The sequence below is a fragment of the Somniosus microcephalus genome, chromosome 12, assembly GCF_052327205.1.
Source record: "Somniosus microcephalus isolate GS21.2 chromosome 12, FLI_Smic_1.0, whole genome shotgun sequence".
Classification (NCBI taxonomy): Eukaryota; Metazoa; Chordata; class Chondrichthyes; order Squaliformes; family Somniosidae; genus Somniosus; species Somniosus microcephalus.
Window position 1 is genome coordinate 225,901,775 of NC_140998.1, and position 19,702 is coordinate 225,921,476.

Consider the following 19,702-nt stretch of genomic DNA (forward strand, 5'->3'; position numbering starts at 1 on the left):
ACGCTGCTGATGCTAGCGGAACGATTTAAATTTTACGACAGAAGGCAGCTACAGCATGAAAGCAATGCTGATTATTTGCTGGAATTGCGTAAATTAGCGAAATATTGCTAGTTTGGAACGGGACTGACAGAGGCACTTCGAGACAAATTTGTGTGTGGTTTATTTAAACAGGATACACAAAAGCGACTGCTCGAGGAGAATGAGCTGACGCTTGAGAAGGCGGTCACTATGGCAGCAGCACACGAAGCCGCAGCGAGAGGCACGGCAGTAATGCAGCTACGGTCACCGGAGCTCAGTGCACACAAATTGGGTGTGAGTTCTGGCAAATGTTATCGTTGTGGAAAGACAACGCATGATCAGAACCAGTGTTGGTTTAAAAACCAAGAATGTAGAACTTGTGGTAGGCTTGGACATATAGCTAGAGTATGCAGGTCAGGGAAGAAGACCAGCAACAAGAAGTCACCGCAAGGAAAATACGCAAAGGTACACAAGGTGACCGAACAGGAGTCCGATTCAGACGCTAGCAGTAATGAACTGGCTAGCTTAAGCTGTAATGAACTGGCTAGCTTAAGAGTACTCAACGCTGGTAAGGGTGCAGACCTCCAGACAATTTGGGTCACTCTTCAGATAGAAGGAGTCCAAGTAAAACTGGAATTGGACACTGGATCGGCATTGACGGTCATAAATAAGAAAGATTACGGAAAGTTATTCCAACATATTCCCCTACAGGATACGGGGATTATATTGAAAACATACACGGGGCAAAGAGTGTACCCCATCGGGAAAATAGAGGTTGCAGTGGTCCACAAGGGCGAAGACAGTCAAATAATGGACTTATATGTGATATCTGAAGGAGGTTCTCCACTACTAGGACGGGAGTGGATTAGGAAAATGAATATGGACTGGCATTTCCTACAAACAATAACGAGTGAGAACTCGGTGAAGATAGTCGGCCCAGACTCTGGAACGGATGATGGTAAGCCCAACTCAAAAGACAAAGTTTCAGCACAGAATTCCACTGAGCAACAACAACATAGTTTAACTGTGGATTCTGAGTCTGGCAAGTCTACTGATGTGCCCATTTCTGAGGGACACCGGGCTCGAACTCAACTCCATTTCAAACTACAACAGCAATTAGAACAAATGCTTCGCCGTTGTGAGCAAGAGTTGAATGCAACGAAAGAGTTCTTTGATATAGAGTTGGAGAATCTGGAAAGACAACAGAAGCAGCTGATGGAGAAAATGGAGCAGGAGCACACAAAACGTCTGATGTCAGAGGAGTTAACGGTCAGCCAACTCCTGCATATGCTGAAGGACAGGACTCTGAAATGGGAAAAACTTGAACACGAACTTCAATATTCAAACGAAAGGGGTTCGGAGCTCTCAAAGGTTATTGGAAGAGCTGAGGTGGCAACACAGACTGAGATGACTGCAACAGAGCAGCCCTTGGATGCCAAAAGTACGCTGACTCACGTCAACGTAGAACAACAGACCGCTGAAACAGCTGCTCCGGTAGAGGGATTGAATAGTCCGATCAATCAATCTCCAAAAGAAGTTGAAGTAGTAAAATCTCAAATGAGGTCATTAGTAAACGACTTGCTGAAAGCCCAGAAAAAGCTGGATGAAGAGGTACGCATGAAGAAGTCTCTTCAGGAAAGATGTCTGGACTTGGAACAAAAGCTGGCTAACGCCCAGCTGGGTATGGAGGAAATAGAAGACCCTCTCGCTGGCCTAGATCAGGACGACACCGAATATTACTATGTCCTGTCCTGCCCAACTTGTAACTTCGACTCCCACCATACAGAAATCATGGAGGAGCACCGAAAGTCTACGGAACATCGGGAGAAGGTGGCTCTACTACGGAAAAAGGAGGGAGAGAAGGAGGAACTGCGCATGCAGCTGGCAGCTGACAGTGGAGCCCAGAGAGTCTCCAAGAAGCAGAAAAGGAAAAGTCGAAACAGAAGATGACCCATCTGAACCATTATTACCTCTACCAGATCACACACGTGGTCCCTCCGAACGGAGCCAATTCAGTTCGGAAGTTCAAACTGTTAAATCCATGGAAGGACTATTGAATGAGTCACTCCAGCAACGTGAACCGACTCCACCACAGAGATTGAATCTGTGAACTGTTTTCCGCAGAGACTGAATCTGTGATCTGTTTTGACATGAAGTTATATATGTATATATGTTATTACGTTATGTTAAATGGGGAGATGACTGTAAAGCTAGGAAGGGAGGAATGTTGTGTATGTAATATGTGTGCTACTTTGAACCTATGGACAGGACTGCACTACTTGTTGGGCGTAGTGATACGCAGTACCACTCCTGGCCATAGGGGTATAAATAGTACTGTGGGTACTGATCTCCCCTCAGTTCCCGCCTGTGGGCATGAAGTAAAGACCTACGTATAGTCCCTACCTCCAACCAGTAAAGACCTGTTTTATTGTTACTGATTAAGTCTGAGTATTAATTACTTGAACAACTCACAGATTTAACACCACCCGATCCCCGTAACCACCACACCAACACATATCCCACCCTATCCTCGTAACCCCACGTATTTAATCCCCCTAACACTAAGGGTCAATTTATCATAGCCAATCATCCTAACCCACACATCTTTGGACTGTGGGAGGAAACCGGAGCACCCGGAGGAAACCCACGCAAACACGGGGAGAATGTGCAAACTCCACACAGATAGTCACCCGAGGCCGGATTCGAACCCGGGTCCCTGGCGCTGTGAGGCAACAGTGCTAACCACTATGCCACTCGCTCCAATCTATTTTGGATAATACGCCTGCATTTTCCAAATTCTCCAGCTCTGCCTCGACTGCTGGACGAATTGCGTATGGCACTGGTCTTGCTTTAAACAACTTGGGAATTGCTGCATCTTCCACTTTTATTGAGGCGGTGATGCCTTTCAAGGTTCCTAGTTTCTCTTGAAACACTTCTTTGGCGTTGGCCAAGATGTCTTTTAATCGTTCAGGTATGACGTTATCATCGGCTTTTTTCTTACTGGTCACCGTCAGTGCCTGAATGGAGTGCCAGTCTAAATGTATTTTCCTGATCCATTCACGTCCTAACAGCGGTGGGCCACCATCTTGTAGAATGTATAAATACAACTTTTGTATTTCCTTGCCGTTGTATACAACAGGCACCCTTATTTTTCCTTTGGGGTATACTTTCTGCCCCGTATATGTTTTTAAGATAATGGATGTGTCTTTTAAAGGTATATGTGGAAATAGCCTCTCGTAATCCTGTCGATTTATTACGGTCAGAGCTGATCCTGTATCTAGCTCCATTTTAACTGGGGACCCTGCTATCGTGAGGGTAACCCAAATGGTCTGGTAATCATCTTTGGCAAGTACATTATGTAATTTGAGACAGCTTAGTCTCTTGTTTTCAGAGTCGCTATCGCTCTTCTGGTCTTCGGAGCTACTGTCCGTCATCATTTGTACATTTCTGTACTTTTCTTTATTGATTTTTTTTTTCCAGTCTGTGGATTTATTTTGTCCAGATCGGCATACCCGTGCAATGTGTCCAATCTTTCCGCATTGCCTGCATGCTTTGTCCTTGAACCAGCAGTCCCTCTGGTCATGGGTGGATCTGCCGCAGCGATAACATCTCTCGAAACCCTGCGTCATTTCATGGGTGCCGAAGTCCTGTGTCTTTTGTTGTATTTCTGCAGCTCCTCTTGTGGCTGCTTCGTATGATACAGCCATACTGAAAGCCTTGTCCAGTGTTAAATCTTTTTCAGAAAGCAGCCTTTTCTGTGTTCCTTCACTTAAGAGACCGCAGATGAATTTGTCTCGAAGATAATCTGCTAGTCCTGCCCCGAATTGGCAGTGTTTTGAGTGCTTTCTTAATTCGGTGAGGTAATCAGCGTTACTTTCATTCTTGTGTTGATTTCTCTTGAAGAATTTGAATCGTTCCGCTATCAGCAGCGGTGTTGGGTTTAAGTGCTCCTGTAGGGTATCAACAATTTCTTTAAAATCCTTGTCCTTTGGTTTGGCTGGAGTGATTAAATTTCGTAACAGCCCGTATGTCTTTGCGCCCATTAGATTCAGCAGTACTGAAGCTTTTTTTCATCTTCTATTCCATTTGCAGTGCAATATACCTCCACTCTTTCCACATATGTGGTCCAATCCTCTATCTCGCTATCAAAAGCATCAATATTGCCAGACTTAGGCATCTTAGAAAAGATATGGCGCTTCCCGCGCTTTTCTTTCTTTTCTGCAGAAAAGATATGGCGCTTCCCGCGCTTTCCCGCCGCTGCTGCCGATGACAACGCTGTTTCCCGCGGTTTCCGTTCTTTTTTTATTTATTTATTTACAGTTGGAGACTCGTTCCCGCCGGACTTTCTCTCTAGGTCTGAACGCCGACCTGTTTGCAGCGCCGGCCGTCTCCCGAGTGCTCCCTCCCCGTCTGTTACTGCTTGCCTCCGTTTTCGCTGCTTGGCCCAGCTGTAAAACCAGCCGCTGGAGCCCCAGCCTGACGCCCAGGAAGGATTAGCACAGTGCCTGACGCCCAGGAAGGATTAGCGCAGTACCTGCCACCAGCTTGGCCAGCTGGTGAAACCACAGCTTTTTTCACTTTCTTGATTCTTCTGGACGCCAGAGGAATCGATGTCCTTGAGGTGCTGCCGAATTGCAGGTAAGTCCGTTTCCACTTCGTCGCCACTGTTGTGTCTGTGTGTTGATAGAGACACTGAAGACAGGAGTAGGTTTCATAGGTGTTTACTAAGCAAAGTCTGGAGGGGAACTAACGGATATAACACAATATACAGGCTTATATAGCCCGAGTGGCCATTACCGGCATTACAGCACACATGGGGCTCTTAAAGGCACATACACTACAGGTGGTACGCAGGTTGCTGGTTCGCTGTGCCGGCTGGTGGGTACCGGAGCGAATTATTGTGCTCGGTTGACGAAAGCGTGGCGTTGCTGGCCAGCCGACCAGGGGGTCATGGCGGTCGGCAGGAACTCTCCGGGTACGCGCAGCGGCTGGCCGTACACGAGTTCCGCCGCCGAGGCTTGCAGGTCTTCCTTGACCGTGGAGTGTAGGCCGAGTAGCACCCACGGGAGGCGGTCGATCCAAGCCTCGTCCTCGAGGCTGGCGCGGAGGGATGCCTTCATGGACCTGTGGAATCGCTCGCACAGTCCATTGGCTTGGGGGTGGTAAGCCGTGGTGCGGTGAACGGCCACCCCGAGGTTTCGGGCGATGGCGGCCCACAGATCAGAGGTGAACTGCGGGCCTCTATCCGACGTCATGTCGGAGGGGACACCGAACCGAGCGACCCAGGTACCGATGAACGCCCTCGCGATGTCGGCGGCGGTGGTGGACGTCAGTGGAATGGCCTCGGGCCAGCGGGTGGTACGGTCCACGATTGTCAGCAGGTGCGTGTGACCTTGTGATGGCGGCAGGGGGCCGACGAGGTCGATGTGGACGTGGTCGAACCTTCTTTCTGGCACGGTGAACTCCTCGAGTGGGGCTTTGACGTGCTGGTGGATTTTAGGCATGCTGGCAAGCTGTGCAGGATCTGGACCAGATGTGCACATCTTTGCGCAGGCCGCGCCAGACAAATCGGTTGGCCACCAGTCTAATGGACGTGCGGGTGCCGGGGTGTGAGAGGCCGTGGACGATGTTGAACTCCCGTTTTCGCCAGGACGCCAGGACTACGGGGTGGGGTTGTGCCAAGGAGGTGTCGCATTTGACTGTGACGGTGGACGGGCCGCAGGCGACGTCGGTCAGTCGCAGCCCTGGGAGGGTTGTGGGTGCGGAGAGCAGATCGGGGTCGGTGCATTGCTCCGCTGCCAGTTGAGCATAGTCCACTGCCAGGTGGGCGCCGTGGACGGCGGGGCGGGATAGGCAGTCGGCCACCACGTTGTCTTGACCGGAGACGTGCCGGATGTCTGTGGTGAATTCGGACACCGCGGCAAGCTGGCGTTGTTGCCTGGCTGACCACGGGTCCGCAGATTTCGCCATCGTGAATGTCAGGGGTTTGTGGTCGACAAACGCGGTGAAGGGGCGGCCCTCCAGAAGAAATCTAAAATGGCGGACTGCCAGGTACAGTGCGAGGAGCTCGCGGTCAAAGGCGCTGTATTTGGCCTCTGGGGGGCGCAGTTGGTGGCTGAAAAAGGCCAGTGGTTGCCAAGCCCCGTCGACCCACTGTTCGTACACGGCGCCGACCACGTGGTCGGAGGCGTCCGTGGTGAGGGCCACCCTGGCGTTGGGCTGTGGGTGAGCGAGCATGGTGGCGTTGGCGAGCGCCTTTTTGGTCGAGTCGAAAGCGGTCAACATATCCGCCGACCACTCGATCGCCATTCTGTCTTTCTTACCCCGGAGGGCTTCGTATAGGGGCCGCATGAGGGAGGCCGCTCCGGGAATGAAGCGGTTGTAAAAGATGATCATCCCCAAGAACTCCTGGAGGCCTTTGATGGTGGTAGGCCGGGGGAACTGCTGGACGGCTTGCACCTTGGCGGGCAGGGGAATGGCTCCATCCTGCATGATGTGGTGGCCGAGGAATTCGATCCTGCTGAGGCCGAATTGGCACTTGGCTGGGCTGATGATGAGCCCGTGCTCACTGAGCCGCTGGAACAGGGTGCGGAGGTGCTCGATGTGTTCCTGCTTGGAGGAACTAGCTACCAGGGTGTCATCCAGGTAGACAAAGAGGAACTTCAGGTCCCGGAGGACCGAGTCCATGAGCCACTGGAAGGCCTGGGCCGCATTTTTGAGGCCGAAGGGCATTCGGAGGAACTCGAATAGCCCAAAAGGGGTGATTATGGCCGTCTTGGGAACATCTGTGGGGTGGACTGGCACCTGATGGTAACCGCGCACCAGGTCGACTTTGGAGAAGACTGAGTGGCCGGCCAGTCTAGCCGAGAAGTCTTGAATGTGCGGTATGGGGTACCGATCCGGCGTGGTGGCGTCGTTTAGGCACCGGTAGTCCCCACAGGGGTGCCATCCCCCGTCGGGTTTGGTGACGATGTGGAGTGGGGAGGCCCAGGGGCTGTTGGAGCAGCGGATGATGCCGAGCTGTTCCATTGTAGCGAACTCGGCCCGCGCGATCTCCAGCTTGGCCGGGTCCAGCCTGCGGGCGTGGGCATACACCGGTGGGCCTGTGGTGGGGATGAAGTGTTCTACCCCGTGCTTAGCAACCTTCGCGGAGAAGGTTGGGTTGGTGAGGGCTGGGAACTCAGCCAGGAGTGCTGAGTAGTCGTCCGTTGAGCGGGCGCGGCACTGCCATGCCATTTCGGCGGGTTGGGGGGGGCCATGGCGCCCGGGATAGGTGACATGGTGTTCATGTCCACGAGGCGGCGCCGAGGCATGTCGACCAACAGGCCGTGGGCGCACAGGAAATCCGCACCAAGGAGTGGGGAAAGCACCTTGGCGGTGATAAACTCCCAGTGGTAGCGGCAGCCTGCGAGGTCGATGGTGACGGTGCGGGTGCCGTACGTCCGGATGTCGGTGCCATTGGCGGCAGCCAGCGCAGGGCCGCGGCCGCCTCGCTGGATCTCGAGGGCGGACGCGGGGATGATGCTGCGCTGCGCGCCCGTGTCGCATAGGAAACGGCGTCCAGAGGCGCTGTCCGTAACGTACAGCAGCGCGCCTGCTTGCCCCACGGCCATCGTGTAGGCCGGTGTGGGAGCGGTTCGAAACGTGCAGGGATGGCTGCAGCGGTGTGCCCGTGCGCCGAACCGGGTATGGAAGTAGCAGTAGCCCTGGGTCGGAGGGCTTGGGGGACGTGGGGGCCTGGGGGGCCTCGTGGCCGAGTTGTGTGGCCGCGCAATAGAGGGTGGAGCGCGCGCCGACGCTGCGGAGGCCAGGTCGGGGGTGACGGCGTGGTTGGAGCTGGTGGACAGGAGCTTATCGGCTTCGTCGGCCAGGGCCTCGAGGTCCGTGAGGCTGGACGCCATGATCGCCGGGCGGATGCTGGGAGGTAGTTGGCGGATAAAGAGCGTGCGGAAGAGGGAGCCGGGCGGTTTCTCGTCGGTCAGAGCAAGCATGTGTGAGAGCAAGTCTGACGGCGTGGAGTCACCGCAGCCCGGGAGGTCGAGGAGGTGGCAGTTGCGCAAGAATTGGGAGGCTGTGAATGTTTTAATGAGCGCGGCCTTGAGATGTGCGTACTTGCCTTCCTCCGGAGGGTTTTGTAGTGTTGTCCAGACTTTCGTGATTGTGGAGCTGCCCAGGGAGGCGAGGAGGTAGTCGTACATCGTTGCGTCGGCGGTGATGCCGCGGAGTCGGAATTGCGATTCGGCTTGAAGGAACCAGGCGGTGGCTAGGTTCTCCCAGAACTCCGGCAGCTTCACAGAAACTGCGTTTGTGTCAGCCATGGTTACGCTTAGGAGTCGTCCTGAGCGTCGGGGTCACCAATGTAGGAGTCTATGTACTCCTAGCAAAAAATACAGAACTCGGAGAGGTTCAACAGAAAAGGTTTAATTGTTGAGGCTGCATGCTGAACACAAAATGGAGTCAGAGACTACACAAAGTACGACTGCCTTTCATCAGTGCACAGCTTCGAATGCTCCTCCCCTGCTCTGGGCTTAACTATGTTGCAGATCGAGTTTCTTAAAGGTGTGATCCTTCTGAAAGGCATGACGCCTGATTTATAGTCCACGGACCGGAAAGCGGATTGTGTCCTTTCTGTGATCGGTACGCCACACGGCCACCATTTTTAAGCAAAACCGGCCTGAACGGAGAGCGCTAAAACTTTGAAATTCGCGGCCACGGAATTCAATAATTGCCTCAACAGGCGGGCGGGGGGGGGAGGAATTCCAGTGAGGGATTTTGTTTCCGAGTGTGAGAATGCTGCCTCAGCTGGAGGTGGGGCAGGTGGCAGAGTTTTTATAAATAGTTGGGAGTCTGACTTTGCCTCAGTGGTGTGAGAGGATCTTTGTCTGTGTGGGGAGTGTGATTTTTCTCTCAGCACTGACACTATCAGCTGTGGGGAAGGTGCTGTGAACTTTGATACACCTTTGGTCTCAGTGGGGTGAATTGCAACTGTTTCCTCTGTGGTGGTGTTTGGTGGGTTTCAGTCAGATTGAGGCATGTTTGCTTTCTCGCTTCCTGATGGTGGTGAGTCATGTTCGGGTAGTTCCGTGGCTGCTCCCAGCCCTACAATAAACACACCCAGTAATCCATTCTTCATTTGTGAACATTTCCATGTGTTGACAGGCTAAGTGAACACAAGAGGCCTCACAGCAAAGACTAATTCTGTCTTCACTCGCTGTCTACTTACCAGTAGGACTCTGAGTAGCAACTAGGAATGGGAACCTTGGATAATTTATAGAAAATAAATTCAAATAAGTCCTGAATTTTAAAAAAATAAAATAAGGAACTTGATAACGACAGCAGTCACTTACCGCCCATGAATACCCACTGACAGCCTCTGCTTCTTCATTTGATACTATTCCTTCATAAGGTCCAAAGTGAACGCCTTTGGGAATAACCTGCCCTTCATTCCATACACCAAGACCAGCTTTTCGAATTTTTGAAGTCGCTATGCTGAGACCCTCCGGAAGGGTTAAACGTGCTCTATCTGGCTGACCGAATTCGACCACCGTGTCCTTTATGAACACTGGAGGACCATGCACAGGGCATTCTTCAATAAAAAATGTCTCGCAGTCTTCACAAACTAACACATAAAATACAAATTAAAGATGGATCAGGATTTCAATTCATTATTCAGTGTTCATGAAGGTGAAGGGGGATAGTACTGAGAAAGGATAGATTATCTATCGTAGATTTGATCTTCCTCATTGTTTGATTGCAATTCAGTCTCCACACACAAGTATGATATTTCTGTGAACTATCAGCTGGGAAAAACACTTGGGGCATCTTCCCTCTATGAAAATTACACCCAGTGCCAGTCAGATCTTCCCCCACTCTGTTGTATACAAGGGCTTGTTCTGGGCGACATGTTCGGTTCTTAACTCCAAGAAGGCAGTACTGACCACAATTAACAACAGCATTGCAAAAACTGTCAACAGTATCTCCAGGCTGTGCCACACCAGATACGATTAGGAGTGGGCAGGAAGGGAATTTTGCACAAGGAGGCTGAATTACTTCCTATAGGTTATAGCTTCCTCATTCTTTGAATGAATTTCAACCTGCATATCCAGTAACAAAAGTCCCCCTAAACCATCAGGCAAATCACACTAGGGGAAAGTGCCACTTCTCAAATTTCCCCTTTCAGTTATGCCATCATCTTAGCCCCACACCTCTTTTCAAACCATGTTGACACCCAACTTAATTCTGTCTGCATCATCAATTCTTTGGAGATGGTCACTGCTTGCCATTCATAAGTTTGAATGTTAGCTGCCGCTTGTCAGCCCAAGCCTGGATGTTGTCCAGGTCCTGCTGCAGGCTGGTATAGGATGCTTCAATATCTTAGACAAGGAGCTGCTATTCCCTGTAATCAGGGGCCATTAGTTTATAATTACTGAAAGTCCTATAATATTTCATGAGAAGATTCCAGAATTATTATCAATAGTTTGGGGATCATATTTGTGATTGTTTTTCCTCAATGAAAAAGAACAATCGGTGCCTGTTTGTGGGCAAACACAGGCCTGCACTCCTGTCCCACCACTCTGACATGCTGCATTGCTCCACCAATCCCCTGGCCTACCAAGGCCCCTATGTCATCACACCAAAACGCCCAATAAATTATTCCTGCCCTGAGGAAATGGATAGGTTACTTTGCACATACACAGGTAATCATCGTCACAAAGTTCCCTTTCTTCAGTGTAAACTTTTCTCTCTCTGTTTCTCAAACTGTATCTTCTGCTTTCAGTCTCTTTGGTTGTTTCTTCATTTGCTGACCCCAAGATCTTTCCAGTACAGACAACTGTGGAATAAATCAAAAAGATTATGAACAAAAATTGAACCAATTAATTGTAATATTCTTGCATGTAAGGTTTGTTTCTGGTTGCACAGAAGATGCTGAAGACATTTACATAATAATGCAAGACACTGTGTTAATCTGATTTCAATGACTGCGGTAGTGGTCACATTATCAACATAGAGCATCTCTTCCTCATTAAAACACCCTCAATTATTCAAAATAGAAATACTTTACTGAAATCCTTTATTCCACGACAAATACCTTTATTGGATTCACTACGAGCTTCACTTTCACAAACCAAGGTACTCGTTTCTCTGTTGATGTTTTCAACTGAAACTTTCTCTTACAAAACTGAGGCAGTGTCTTCAGTGAAGCCCCTGGAAACTTCATCTTTATCCTCTTCTGAATGGGACACCATCTGTGATTGAGCTTTTTGGTTCTGAAATGCAGAATGTGACGGTAAAACTGTCCCTCACCGCTCCTGAATTAAAGAATAGCTGCCTCAAGACTGCCTGTAATACTAAAGAGATTATACACAAGTCAAAGTGTTTGTCTATTTTTCCTCTCCATTAGTTGTAGCATATTTAATAAACAAACCTACCCAACTACCCGTTGGATAAATGCTGTCGCTCCCCAGTGTAGTCCTGAGCCACACAGGTCAGAACGTTCCCATGTTTGATTCTGTACTCCTGTGTTCAGTTTGGTGATCTCAGCAAATGCGGTAAAATTAATACAATTAACCTCAGCACCCTTTTGCAAGGAAGGGAATAAAATTAACCAGGATTTCCACTGATTGCTAACGAATCATCACTTCTGGAAAGTGTATGTGCGTATATACGAAACCAGATTCGACTTTCTCCGACAATGAAGAGCCGAACACATGAAGAACAGCCATTTAGCAATTGCCAAAAGGGCTGCAAAATAAGCCAGCCCAGACTGGGAAACATATCTACTCATGAATCATGCCTTCAGGAAAATGGGACAGGAGCAGATTTGACACATAGTTTTACTACTTCACCTTTGGTCTTCCCAAACTACGCATGATCGCTAAAAGAGAGGTAATGTTTGACAATGCCTAAAAACTAACATTATATTCCGCCTGATGTACACAAGCAACTGGTAACAAATACCTTCATTCTGTGGAACATGGAGTTATGGAATCTATTATTAAGGAAGTGGTACAGGGCAATTAGAAAATCACAATATGATTGGGCAGAGTCAGCATGGTTTTCTGAAAGGGAAATAGTGTTTCACAAATCTATCCGAGTTTGTTGAGGATGTAACTAACAGGGTAGATAAAGGGGAACCAGTGGATGTAGTATATTAGGATTTTCAAAACGCTTTTGATAAGGTACCACATGAAAGGTTGTCCTAGAAGATAAGGGCTCATGGGGTTGGGGGTTAGGGTAAGGTTGGACAGAGGATTAGTTTAAAGGACAGAAAACAGTGAGTAGGAATAAATGGGTCATTTTCAGGGTGGCAGGCTGTTACTAATGGGGTGCCACCAGGATCAGTGCTGGGGCCTCTGCTATTTCCAATCTATATTAATGACTTAGATTAAGGGACCGAGTGTAACGTATCCAGGTTTGCTGATGATACAAAGCTAGGTGAGAAAGTAAGTTGTGAGGATGACATGGCGGCCGGGATATTGCTTACCTCGGTGGGACCGGGGCGGGCGATGTCAGTGGCTAGCTCCATCCCGCTCTGCAAAATGAATTTGCATTGATGGGGCTTGTTAAGCCCGCCCAGCGTTTTTCCCAGACCAATTAGAGGAAGCGGGTCTAGTGACATCATTCATGAAGTGTCATCAGCCAGTTTCTTTAAAGGGACCATGGCCAACTTTCTTTTGACATTTGTGCTGTCAGTGTTCTACAGCATTGAAGTGCTGCAAACACTGACAATCACTGCACAGAGGGGCAGGGCTGCACCCAGGCTCTCCCATGTCTCCCTCCATATACTTACGGAGTCAGAGCATGCAGGGAGGTCCTCTTCCCTTCAGATGGGCGGAAGACACCTCCCCAGGAGAACAAAACAGCCTGGTCGCACATTGCACAGGAGGGCACAAGCAGGGATGTGGTCAGGAGGACCTGGGTGCTGTGGCGCAAACATTTCAATGATCTCATTAGATCATGAAACGTTCGTACAAAGCCACTCTCAACCTCATCCCGCTGTACCTCTCAACACATCCCCATCACTCTGCCTTCCCTACCCTACTCCTGCACATCCTTACTCACACCAACTTACCTTGCACCTCCACCCATCCCTCTCTATCTACATTATCACATCCCCATCTCACTAGCCACCCCTCACACTCACCCTCATCCTAGTGCAATCATATCAACTAACAACACACAAGGGTAGCCACTTGGGTGTTTTATCCAATGTTCATGTAAAGTTCCTGTTAATGTGCTGTCAAACATTGAAACATTTATTTTCAACACTTTCCGTTCTTGGACAGATTTGTGTGCATCTTTGGAAGTATCTCAGTGAGTTCCAGTGAATAGTGGGACATAACGGTCACCAAAATGAAGTTGGATCTTTCTGCAGCCCTGCATCACCGGATATGTTGCCCCTCTTGACTATAACCACTGGAAAATCTAGGAACCTTCAGATGTTAGTATTGCAATTCTTGATTACAACGACAGGAAGAGGAACCTTGAAATGTTAGTACAGCAGCAGTGACCAAGGGGTTTTGTCTTCATGAACCAGCTAGATCCATATTATGGAGCCTCATGAGCAACATATAAAATTTATGTCCATGTTTTGATTAATTTGCAGATATTTGAAGCTGCTGATATTCACAGCTTTTGGGATGCTGGTGGAGGATTTATCCACCAACAGCGCTAAAAGGCCTTTCCAAATCTCCTGGCCGTGAATTTCAAGAACAAGTAAGCAACCTGGAGAACTGTGCACAGTTTGGGTCTCCTTATCTGAGGAAGGACATTCTTGCCTTAGAGGCGGTGCAACGAAGGTTCACTAGATTGATCCCTGGGATGAGAAGGTTGTCCTATGAGGAGAGATTGAGGAGATTGGGCCGATACTCCCTGGAGTTTAGAAGAATGAGAGGTGATCTCATTGAAACATATAAGATTCTGAGGGGGATTGACAGGGTAAGTGCTGAGAGGCTGTTTCCCCTGGCTGGAGAGTCGAGAACTAGGGAGCATAGTCTCAGGATAAGGGGTCAGCCATTTAAGACTGAGATGAGGAGGAATTTCTTCACTAAGAGGTTTGTGAACCTTTGGAATTCTCTGCCCCAAAGGGCTGTGGATGCTCAGTCGTTGAGTATATTCAAGGCTGAGCTAGATAGACTTTTGGACTCTAGGGGACTCCAGGGATATGGGGCCGGGTGGGAGAGTGGAGATGAGTCAAAGATCAGCCATGATCTTATTGAATGGCGGAGCAGGCTCGAAGGGCCATATGGCCGACTCCTGCTCCTAATTCTTATCTTATGTAAGAAATATAAATACAAATAGAACCAAGTTGCCAGGGACCATGGGGCGCAAATTGGGAAGTCATGTAGCAAAATTAAAAAGAAAAATTGTTTTCTAGAAATCTGAGGTAAAGACAGAAAATGCTGGGAGTGTGTAGCAGCTCAATTCGTGTCTGAAGGAGAAAGACTGGTTAATGTTTGGGTGGGAACTTGTATCGATATATCCTTCAGATGCTGACAGGCCTGCTGTGAATATCTAGCAGTTTGTTTCCATCTCGATTTATTAGTTTGATAAGAATTTCTGTTCACTTTGAATTACCTTTCTGGTATTCTCGTTCTTAGTCTTCTTGGTATCTTCATTCTTAAAGAGAGGCTTAAAGAATCTCACCTCTTGGAAAGAAAGTAAGACATCAGTGTGATTGAGATAATCTCAGAATTCAGTTTATTTATGTTAACAACATAACGATTCTAAAAATATCTCGTTTATTTAGGCTCCGAAAAAATCAATACATTATGCAGATAAAATTGGAAAAGAAAACTTACACAAGTATAAGGGAAAATGTGATCAGACAATTTACTTAAATCTCCAGCTCTCCAAAACTTCAAAGTAACTGCCTCCTGACAAAAATCTGTACCAGCTGCTGGACAAACTGGTTATAATCAGGGTGTTAAAAAAGCACATTTAATACTTTAACAAAGAAAACACATTCAATTTACTTGGTGGGTTTTTCACAAGAAGTTTAGGTGTCCACTCCTCATCCAAGTCACTAGAAACATACACACGGGGTTGGTGCCCACTGCTAGGTCTTGACATGAACATTGGATCTGGTACATTCAATCCTGTGAAAATTAAAATATTCCAATCATCTACAGTTGATAATTGCCTGTATTTAATTTGACTTAACTTACTAACGTAAGGCATCTGTTGAGTCGAACCATTTTAGAATAATATCAGGTAAGAGCAGCACAGAGGCTTTCCTTTCATCAATGGCATCTGGATGTAAATCCAGCCCAGACTGATCAGAGGAAAAGGAGCTTTTATGTTATGTTGGGGAGCTGGGAGCACAGCACTCAGGTCCATGCCCTCTAAGAGTCCTGTTCTCCCAGATTTTTATGCCACTGATCCCTATTGGACCCATTGGAGAGACCAAAGGAAGGAGATGTACATTTGTGACAGCTGATGGTCACTCTCAGTACCGAGGGAAAGGAAGGTCCTTGATGGCATCTGAGATGTAGAGCTTTCCTCCCTTATTCCAATATTTACTGTTTTTATTCTTCATTTAGTTTTAATGACAATCATTTAGTAGTTTTGTACAAAAAGTGGGGGAAAAGCCGCACAGGTACAACAGGAGGTGTTCTGATAGTCAGTTGAGATCAGGATCAGCTGCACTGTCCCCATATCACAAGCCTACATACAGTCAGACAGGATTTTTTCAAGGCAAGTAAATTAATATTCAGCGAATCACAGGTTGGGGGTGCTGCATTTCCTGATATGTGTTCCTAATGTGTGCCAGGAGCGGTGAAATGTAAAATCCCAACCAAAATGTCTAACCACATATGAGGAGAACATCCACTTGGGTGTAATATTGGAAGAATTGTATGGCAGTACGAATCAGAATGTTCAGGAGAGGAAGGGATAAATGTTGAAAGCAAGAAAATAATTGATTTTGTACAAACCTACTGCAAGCATGGTTTCATAGTTCTGCTGCACTTTCTTATAACGGATGTCGACCCATTCACTTAGCTCTGTCCAATCGTCTTTGGAAAGATAAACGGCAATGTCTTTCAGCTTCTCTAGAATCTGGAGACATAAAATGAATGTAATTTCTGATACATCTAGGCATTTTATCTGTAATCTTCACAAACAACAATTGTAAGATTATCTACCCTGTCAGATCTGCCAATCTTTAAAAGAATATCCTCCACACCACTTGAATGGGCCGGCACAGCCAGCCTTTATTGGGAGCCATCAATATCGTGGCAGCATGATGTTGAAATGTCTTGAAGGAAAGTTGTCTCAAGACCTTCTACAATCAGTGTTGGTGCTACCATGCTCCAGAGGATGTCTGGGAAGGCAAAACAAAATGGCTAAAAATGCTCCCACACACCATCCCCTTTTCTAAATTATTCTTCCTCACCTTCTTTATGCTCACATGCAACATTCCAGAGCCAATTGTACACAAAAACCTTACAGCAGGTTTTTTGGTGCTGCTGTTTTTGAGCCAGTTGTTCAAGGACACCCATAGTGAAAGCCTCCGATTCCTCCCCCTCAGTGTGACATTATCCACACTCACCCGAACGTCATAGTCGAGATCAGTCTGGTAACTTCAAGGTACACAGCAAAAGACCATTCAGCAAGTTTCACCATGTTGTTAACTATGGTAGATCTACTCTTTTAACCTCATTTTCCCCACTTTCTCCATTCAATTAATATCGATACAACCTAAGAATCTGTCCACTTTTAAATACCTGAATTAAATCTGCATCAATGGCCTCCTGTGGTAGTGCATTTCACATTCACACAATATTTTGCTTTAAGATTATTTTCCTGGATTGAATTTTCAACAGCTTAGTTCTAATTTTAATTTGATGTCGCTTGATTACAGAATTCACTATTAGAAAAATCACTCTTGGAAATCAGCGACCTTGTCAATTCCCTTTTTAAGTTTTACTCAGGATGTGGTCAATGCTAACAAGACCATCTTTAATGCCCATCCCCAGTTGCCTTGAGAAGATGGTGCTGGATTTTCTTTTTAAACACCTCGATCAGATCACTCCTCATGTTTTGGGAGGTTTGCTCAGTCTGTGATCAGACCTAAGGTGCTAACTGGAATAGGAAAGGCAAATCCACAGCAGTACTTTCAGTTAAATTGTAACTACAAGACTCAGATAAACCTGGTAAAAGAGAAGTTCAAATCTAAAGACACAGAAAGAATTAACAGTGTCAATGAGGTGAGACGGGAGGAGGCTCGAGCGGAGCATAAACACCGGCATGGGCTGGCTGGGCCGAATGGCCTGGTTCTGTGCTGTATATCCCATGTAATCCTCTGTTACAGAGTAAAGCTCTCATCAAATACCTCCAGGGCAGGTACAGTGGGTTAGAAACAATGTAAAGCTCCCTCTACACTGTCCACCAAACAGTCCCAGGGCAGGTACAGAACAGGTTAGATACAGAGTAAAGCTCCCTCTACACTGTCCCATCAAACTGTCCCAGGGCAGGTACAGAACAGGTTAGATACAGAGTAAAGCTCCCTCTACACTGTCCCATCAAACACTCCCAGGGCAGGTTCAGCACGGGTTAGATACAGAGTAAAGCTCCCGCTACACTGCCCCATCAAACACTCCCAGGGCAGGTACAGCACGGGTTAGGTACAGAGTAAAGCTCCCTCGACACTGTCCCATCAAACACTCCCAGGGCAGGTACAGCACGGGTTAGATACAGAGTAAAGCTCCCTCTACACTGCCCCATCAAACAGTCCCAGGGCAGGTTCAGCACGGGTTAGATACAGAGTAAAGCTCCCGCTACACTGCCCCATCAAACTGTCCCAGGGCAGGTACAGCACGGGTTAGGTACAGAGTAAAGCTCCCTCAACACTGTCCCATCAAACACTCCCAGGGCAGGTACAGCACGGGTTAGATACAGAGTAAAGCTACCTCTACACTGTCCCACCAAACACTCCCAGGGCAGGTACAGCACGGGTTAGGTACAGAGTAAAGCTCCCTCTACACTGTCGCATCAAACACTCCCAGGGCAGGTACAGCACAGGTTAGATACAGAGTAAAGCTCCCTCTACACTGTCCCATCAAACACTCCCAGGGCAGGTACAGCACGGGTTAGATGCAGAGTAAAGCTCCCTCTACACTGTCCCACCAAACACTCCCAGGGCAGGTACAGCACGGGTTAGGTACAGAGTAAAGCTCCCTCTACACTGTCCTACCAAACACTCCCAGGGCAGGTTCAGCACGGGTTAGATACAGAGTAAAGCTCCCGCTACACTGCCCCATCAAACACTCCCAGGGCAGGTACAGCACGGGTTAGGTACAGAGTAAAGCTCCCTCGACACTGTCCCATCAAACACTCCCAGGGCAGGTACAGCACGGGTTAGATACAGAGTAAAGCTCCCTCTACACTGCCCCATCAAACAGTCCCAGGGCAGGTTCAGCACGGGTTAGATACAGAGTAAAGCTCCCGCTACACTGCCCCATCAAACTGTCCCAGGGCAGGTACAGCACGGGTTAGATACAGAGCAATGCTCCCTCAACACTATCCCTTCAAACAATCCCAGGGCAGGTACAGCACGGGTTAGGTACAGAGTAAAGCTCCCTCAACACTGTCCCATCAAACACTCCCAGGGCAGGTACAGCACGGGTTAGATACAGAGTAAAGCTACCTCTACACTGTCCCACCAAACACTCCCAGGGCAGGTACAGCACGGGTTAGGTACAGAGTAAAGCTCCCTCTACACTGTCGCATCAAACACTCCCAGGGCAGGTACAGCACAGGTTAGATACAGAGTAAAGCTCCCTCTACACTGTCCCATCAAACACTCCCAGGGCAGGTACAGCACGGGTTAGATGCAGAGTAAAGCTCCCTCTACACTGTCCCACCAAACACTCCCAGGGCAGGTACAGCACGGGTTAGGTACAGAGTAAAGCTCCCTCTACACTGTCCTACCAAACACTCCCAGGGCAGGTACAGCACGGGTTAGATACAGAGTAAAGTTCCCTCTACACTGTCCCTTCAAACACTCCCAGGGCAACTACAGCACGGGTTACATACAGAGTAAAGTTCCCTCTACACTGTCCCATCAAACACTCCCAGGGCAGGTACAGCACGGGTTAGATACAGAGGAAAGCTCCCTCTACACTGTCCCATCAAACACTCCCAGGGCAGGTACAGCACGGGGTTAGATACAGAGTAAAGCTCCCTCTACACTGTCCCTTCAAACTGTCCCAGGGCAGGTACAGCACGGTTAGATACAGAGTAAAGCTCCCTCTACACTGTCCCATCAAATACTCCCAGGGCAGGTACAGCACGGGTTAGATATAGAGTAAAGCTCCCTCTACACTGTCCCATCAAATACTCCCAGGGCAGGTTCAGCACAGGTTAGATACAAAGTAAAACTCCCTCTACACTATCCCATCAAATACTCCCAGGGCAGGTACAGCACGGGTTAGATGCAGAGTAAAACTCCCTCAACACTGTCACTTCAAACAATCCCAGGGCAGGTACAGCACGGGTTGGATACAGAGTAAAGCTCCCTCTACACTGTCCCATGAAACACTCCCAGGGCAGGTACAGCACGGGTTAGATATAGAGTAAAGCTCCCTCTACCCCATTAAACACTCCCAGGGCAGGTACAGCATGGGTTAGATACAGAGTAAAGCTTCCTCTACACTGTCCCATCAAACACTCCCAGGGCAGG

The 19,702-nt window shown here is 48.3% G+C and overlaps 1 pseudogene; it reads right to left on the reverse strand.

Annotated features, from left to right (window-relative positions):
• Positions 1–16,520, reverse strand: part of LOC147110207 (histone-lysine N-methyltransferase PRDM9-like) — a 284,616-nt pseudogene extending 268,096 nt beyond the window's left edge.
• Between the last annotated feature and the right edge of the window lie 3,182 nt (positions 16,521–19,702).